We start from the raw sequence: 5,769 nt of genomic DNA, 5'->3' as shown, positions 1-5,769 counted from the left end.
GTCACCCTTAACCTGCTTATGAAATGAATTCTTAACATCTTTATATTATTTGTTGATATACTATAATATACTATATTTTATGATATACAAATTTATCATATATATGGATCAAGTTGTGCGTTAAATAAAAAAGCTATCTATCTACCTAGATTATTTAATATATATATGTACCAAGTTGTACGTTAAATAATATCTATCTATCTATCTATCTAGATTATTTAATATATATATATTTATATATTTCCCAAGTTGTACGTTAAATAAAAATATCTATCTATCTACCTATCTGTAGTTATCTCATATCTGGTTCACAGCTTTGCAGCGAACCGCCCGTTTTATGGCGGTTGACAGAGTCTCTGTTTTCCTCCGTCAATGTGGCAGAATTCGCTGCATAGAATCTTAATGTTAACTATGAAATTTTAGGTTTTTGGATAATACAGACTACACTTGTGTATCCCACGGTGTTTTCTTAATTTAAAGCACCAGTGTATCCCACGGTGCATCTTTACATTTTCATATATATCTATCTTCACATATATCTATCTTCATATATATCTATCTATCTACCTGGTTGCCATATTATCTTCGGGTAACCGACCATAGATCTATCTACATATACATAGTCTATGGTCTATCTATCTATCTATATATATTATTTATTATATGAATCTATCATATTATGAATAAAAGCTGTGGCCAGATATCGCCAAACCATAAATGTATTTTGTTTTAATGGCACCATCTGAGATAATGGAATTTAAGTTAATAGACTTAAATTCAGTTATCGCCGGGGCCACTCACGGATTGTGTTTCATGTTTTAGATTTACCCAACATGTGTGACGTTATATTCTGTGACGTCATTTAGTCCTTTTTAGAATTTCATCGCAGCAAGCAGGCTGTTTAAATTTTGCAAGCGGTAAACTTGAAAACCCGCCCTCCCACTCCTTTTTATTGAACAAGATACTGCTCTTTTGAATTTATTTTTCAGGTGTGTGTCGGTGATAGTGGTGATACAGATTTGACTGATGATGTTAACTCGTTTGCTGTTGAGAAAAGTGACTTTTATTTGAATTTTGAGCATCATAAATATATTCCCGTAAATGGCAAAATTCGCTGCATTGAATCTTAATGTTAACTATGAAATTTTAGGTTTTTGGATAATACAGACTACACTTGTGTATCCCACGGTGTTTTCTAAATTTAAAGCACCAGTGTATCCCACGGTGCATCTTTACATTTTCATATATATCTATCTTCACATATATCTATCTTCATATATATCTATCTATCTACCTGGTTGCCATATTATCTTCGGGTAACCGACCATAGATCTATCTACATATACATGGTCTATGGTCTATCTATCTATCTATATATATTATATATTATATGAATCTATCATATTATGAATAAAAGCTGTGGCCAGATATCGCCAAACCATATATGTATTTTGTTTTAATGGCACCATCTGAGATAACAAGCTTTCCACATGCTGAAGATCTTATTCAAATAATGACTGTTCATTTTGATATGAGTTCAGTGCCTTAACGCTACTTTTAAAAGATTGAATGTGGTCAAATTCATTAGAATTTATTGAATTATTAAACTATTTATAAAGAACTGTGTACATGTATCTTGAAATGTTTAGTAGAGTTGTAAAGTAATTAAGGGATTATATTTAATAAAAGTGTTGAAGATATTTTTGTTTTGAGTTTTGGCGAATACTATTCCATAACGGAAAGGGTTTCTAGTGGTGTAATAATTGCGATTGGCATGTATATATGATGTATGGACAACAGGGGGGTTTTCTATGCCCATAATTTAACATGAACTGAATGCAAGATTATATCAATCTTTTGCTTTAGTACATGTGATACATCCTCATTCTTTCAATATCCAAGTGGTGGTTGGTTTAAGGTCAGGCAATACATATTGACTGTTTGGGTTGATTAGGTTCTTGATTAGTTCCAACTTCTCCCACCCATTGGTACCAAAATGTTGATATGTTTTTATATTTATATTTTGATACTGGTATTACATGTATGCATTTTGGGTTGATGAGCATGAGACATCATAAGAAAAACATAAGAATTAACATGGGGTCATGCTGACGGAACACCTCTGATTTAGCATTTTCTAAGGGAAATGTCAATTAGGGCAAGTGGATTCGTATGTTTGTGCTTGCTATTTCATTACAATTAGTTCATAGATCTCAGATGACAAAAATGTTGGTTAATATGCTTCATTTTTTATATCCAGAGTAGTAATTGAGGACACACCTCCGCACTATATCCAGTGAGCTCTTATGAATACCATTGTGCATAGTAGTCTACAGTTTGCTTTCTGAAACGTACTGATATTATCATGTATTTGGTTCTCTCCTCGAGAGTTTTCTATGCCCATAACTTAACATGAACTGGATGCATTATATCAAGCACTGAGAATATGGGTACAACAGAAGCTGTGTATCTGAACGTCCCAAATAAATAGCAGTTTGATAATGATTAAAATAGAATAATAACACATATTGACAAAGATAAAATAATTGAACGTGACTGCGTACTTGTACAATTCTTTGAAACTGGGCTGTTTCAGCAAGTTTAATTTTGAGTATCATTGAAATATGCTTTTATGTAAATTTACTGTTTGCCAAATGTTGAAATATTCGAAACATTTTTTTTTCCATAGATTGATCATTTGAACACAGAGGATTCTATTTCTTAAAAATGAATTTAGCCAATTATAAAGATAGCCAGATATGAAATATCCATATAGTGCGGAGGTGTGTCCTAAATTACAACTCTGGAGATAAAAAGATGTCGACTCTATCTCATTGATAAAATGTCGATTTTCATACAACGCTTTAACGTTAATCTTACATCAATGTATTTGTACACTGTACAGATGTCACTCATTTGAAATTCCAATTTCGTACTGTTTATTGGGAATGGATGTCTATGCAGTAATTGTTGTAACTTCTTAACAGCAAGTTTATATCGCACATTACTTTTTTTTATTTAAAGCATATCTTTGTAGTTTCTGTTGTAAATAACTATATAACCTCCGTCATTTTTGGAATTTTAGAACTGTATAAGCGTCTCTTAGAGACTGTGTTCGGTTGTAACGGTTTTATTGTAAAAATGTCAAGATTGTAACAGTTTAGTCAGATAACATTAATATGATTAAATTTGCATTATAATCATACTGATGAAGGATATCTGTTTTTCAAAGTATTTCTAATATATATATATGTCATTGAAATCATTATACTCATTCCAATGGGAACAAAGTGTGCCCCTCTTCTGGCCGACTTGTTTCTTTATTATTATGAGGCGGACTTCATACAGGAACTTCTTAGCAAGAAATATAAGAAGTAAGCAATATCCTTTAATTCTTCTTTCCGCTATATCGATGATGTTCTTTCACTAAATAATTCACAATTTGGTGACTATGTTGAACGCAGCTATCCCATCGGACTAGAGATAAAGAATACTACAGTTAAGTCAGCCTCATATCTTGACTTACATCTAGAAATCGACAATGACGGTCGTCGGTTGAAAACAAAATATTACGACAAAGCAGATGATTTTAGCTTTCCAATTGTGAACTTTCCATTTCTAAGTAGCAACATTCCAGCAGTACCTGCATACGGGGTAAATATCTACCAATTGATACGATATTCCCGTGCTTGCATTTCCTATCATGATTGTATTGATAGAGGGTTGCTGCTCACAAGGAAGCTGTTAAACCAAGAGTTCCAAATGGTGAAGTTGAAATCTTCCATTCGTAAATTTTACGGACGCCATTACGAGTTGATTGACCGTTATGAAATAACCGTTTCACAATGATATCGAATATGTTCCTTACGTCGTAACTACAATCCCCTTCCCTTTCATGCATGTGACCTACCGAATTAGACTATTTACTGGATTCGTTCTTTTATAATAAAGAACGAATACACGCACTACAAGTGCACACTTATTGAAATCGTAGTTCAACTACAAGTTGAACTACGATTTCAATAATTGTGCCCTTGTACGCCCTTGTAGTGCGTGTATTCGTTCTTTATTTATAAATAGTTTGCGCATGCGCGAAATTGTTAAACGCATGTGTATCATAACCTTAAACAATGTCATCAAACAAATTCATAACATCATTAAAAATTCAAAAGCGCTAAGCATGTAATAAATAGTTCAAATGTGTTAATTTTGTAACATTTTCACGCAGGTGCAAACTCAGAACATATCAAATATTAATTTCTAGTATATACGTCACATGTAAAGAAGGAATCCACCAAACCTGATAATATTTTTTACTCAAAGAAGGTCAACGAAAACGCTTTCCAGAAAAATAAGTATTTCAATCTTGAAAAAACAGCCATTTTAGAAAAGGTGATGGCCATCTTGAAAAAATGAAATTTTCTTATGGCCAGCAGTTTTTTCTTAAAAAGTATATAATAATTATGCTTCGTGCCAATTTTCATGCTTGTATTATCATTTGCACAATTTCCTTGATTTTGCTTGCTAATATCTTCCACTACTACGTTTAGTCTCATCAAACTCCGTTATATTTACATTGATGCGTTAAATAAACAGACACAATAAATAAAATAGTCCAAATATGGGTACATCAGTCATTTTCGTATAACAATTTTTAAAAGAACACAAAAACAGAACACAAAAACATCTACTATCTACGAACACATTCATTGATTTGAGTGTCTGACGTCAGAAAATTTTATACGTCACATAAATTTGTCGTTCAATGTGCATACAAACGATTTTAAAATTTACATAGGCAATGTTAGCATACAGGGTTAAAAAATCAAAAGTAGGTAAGAATAAATTTCAGAAATAGACCGAGATTTAAACTAGTCCAAAAGTTATATATAGAATTTATGAGAATCCACAAATAGTTATTTCCACTACGCGATTGAATGATTTTGACGTTTGTGGTTCAACGTATATAGTAATTCATAATAGAAATATATCATAATGACATATAATAGAACAATATCATACTGACGGGATCTTTTAAAGTACAGAGTCACATAATAAGAACAAAAGAAATACAAAAAGTCGCATATACAAAACAAACCACAAAAAAATGAAAGCCAATACAAACACATTGACGAGATGTATAAGTACCGAGCCACGTCAAACGAATAACACAGAAAACCATTCAACAGTAAAAGTAATATTAATAATAGAACAAAGACAAATGATAGATCTATAAAACACGTTGTTAAGACCATCGTGTATTATTTGAGAAGTTGATACGGAATATTTATCAACAAAGTCTTGGTACCTTCCGATGAACTTTTTTAGGAAAAGGACGAGACGTTCTTTGACATAACCCTGGTTCATCAACTTTCTACCAAGACACTGATGACGTTTTACAAAGTCCGAGTAGAGCTGCAAGCTCTTGAATATCGAATAAGTTGGGAAATATATATCCCATATGCAGGTGAAGTTGGTATATTGCTACTAAGGTGAGGGAAATTTATAATTTCAAAATTAAAATCGTCTCGTTTGTCATAGATTCTGGTACTGAGATGACTGTGTAAGTCAAAGTCGAGATATGTCTAAAAATGAGGCGGAGGAAGCCGTGTATGTTGTTTCTTTAATTTCTAGTTCTGGGGGATATATAAATGGAACCCAATCAGAAAAGTTCGGATTGTTTATGGAAAGAACATCATCAATATATCTGAAAGTGAAATAAAATAATCTGGCTCCTTTAATCCTCTTGTTTTTGACAAGTGTCTGGAG

General features: G+C 32.3%; 1 long non-coding RNA gene across 1 annotated transcript in view; it reads left to right on the top strand.

Annotated features, from left to right (window-relative positions):
* LOC139501192 (uncharacterized) overlaps window positions 1–1,700 on the top strand; it is a 5,613-nt gene extending 3,913 nt beyond the window's left edge. The window contains exon 2 of the long non-coding RNA XR_011658484.1: window positions 990–1,700. This is a non-coding gene — a long non-coding RNA (uncharacterized lncRNA). The remainder of the gene's footprint in view (window positions 1–989) is intronic.
* Window positions 1,701–5,769: the final 4,069 nt, after the last annotated feature.

The sequence above is a fragment of the Mytilus edulis genome, chromosome 13 (assembly GCF_963676685.1).
Source record: "Mytilus edulis chromosome 13, xbMytEdul2.2, whole genome shotgun sequence".
NCBI classification, from domain to species: domain Eukaryota; kingdom Metazoa; phylum Mollusca; class Bivalvia; order Mytilida; family Mytilidae; genus Mytilus; species Mytilus edulis.
This window is presented reverse-complemented; position numbering and strand designations above follow the sequence as displayed.